Raw genomic sequence first — 1,605 nt, 5'->3', positions numbered from 1 at the left:
GCTGTGACAGGGAATGCAAGAGAGAGTCCCAGCTGGAGCAGGAGAAAGGTGGGGTGCAGAACTCAAATTCCAGTAAGAAGACCAGACTTAATGGTCGGTCTGAGACTGGAAGTACCCCAGAAAGCACGGCCCCTGGATTCTTTATCAGCTCAGAAGTAAAACATTTTCTGAGACTGACTTTTCAGACAGGGATTGGACTGGACTCGGGGACATAAAGTGATACTCAGGAGGAGTGTGCCTATTAGTTCAAGTAGATACAAGAGACTAAACGGGCAGCTTCTGTCCGGAGGTGAGATGAGAAGGCAGAGAGGGTTAGGGGCTGGTTGAATTGATTTGAATTGACATGGGGAATCGGGTAGAAAGGAGAAGTGTGCTGTCACAGTATGGGGAGAGCAATTAGGGTCACATAACTATGTATAAATTTCTGTATGGAAAAAATAAAAAAAAAGAAAAATTGCAGTGTAAGACCATCATGATCACGCCTTTAAAAATTCTGGGTTCATTGTGACATGAGAGAATTGCCTGTACTACTCACGAGATCGGTCCTTTGGGTGTTAAAATAGCTGCCCCGTGGCCCTTTGACTGGATTGCTCTTGTTATCACGGTATGTCAACCTAGATTTGTCCTGTCACACAAATGTGCTGTCAGTGGCTTAGTTTTGACAGTTTCAGTTACGTTTCTCCTTGTAGCATATTGTCACCCATACACTGACAAGAAGGAAGGTAGTTTGCTAAATATAAATCCTCCAGGAAAAGGAGAGACTAGCTCTCGGGGTGAAAACCTATATCCTATTTTGAGTTAATTTGTTCCACGTTGGGTCAAGAACCATTTTGAACTGATAACTGATAAGGGGGAAAAAGAAAGGATGTTTTAATAAAGAATTTGTAAGAAACAAAGTGTGCTAAACAGGAAACTGATGGGTGATTTTATAATGTTAAATGTCTATCTTTGAAATAGGTGCAAATTTACTGTAAAATATTGGTGAAAGTAAGGATGCGGTAACACTGATCTCACAGCAATAAAAATTTACACATGCTTTGCTCTGCCAAAGCAAACTGCCACTTTATATGTTTATGCTGTTTATACTCTCAGAGGGCCTGTGCCCCAGGGAGTTTAAGAACTGTGTTGTAAGGCCAGTATAGGCAGACATTGATCATGTGACATGCCAAGGAGGCTAGTTACCTTGGAGACCTCTGATTTCTAGTACAGTTTACTAACGGATACAATAGATGCTTTTTAAAAAACAGGTTTCTGCGGGCTACCTCAGTTGGTAGAGTATAAGACTCAATCTCAGGACAAATGCTTGCTGAGTGCCCAATTAAACAATAACAGCTACTACTATACCAAAAACAAGAAGTTTTGGTTTTTTAGACCTGTATTTTCTCCACCCCTATGCCCATCAATCCAAGGTTGAATTCCCTCATTTTAATCACTTCTTTAGATTATTTTTCATTTGAGCAGCACTTGAAATGACAGAAGCTTAGCCTTATGAGAAAGTGTGTATTACCCAATGTAACTCAAGTCTGAATTCCCTAACATGGCTTTACAAATAGTTACTAAAAAAAAAAAACCTAAAAAAACAAACTCTCCCTTCGAGTTGATTCC

The sequence above is a fragment of the Trichechus manatus genome, unplaced genomic scaffold (assembly GCF_000243295.1).
Source record: "Trichechus manatus latirostris isolate Lorelei unplaced genomic scaffold, TriManLat1.0 scaffold00062, whole genome shotgun sequence".
In the NCBI taxonomy this organism is placed as follows: domain Eukaryota; kingdom Metazoa; phylum Chordata; class Mammalia; order Sirenia; family Trichechidae; genus Trichechus; species Trichechus manatus.
Note: the sequence above shows the minus strand (reverse complement) of the source record.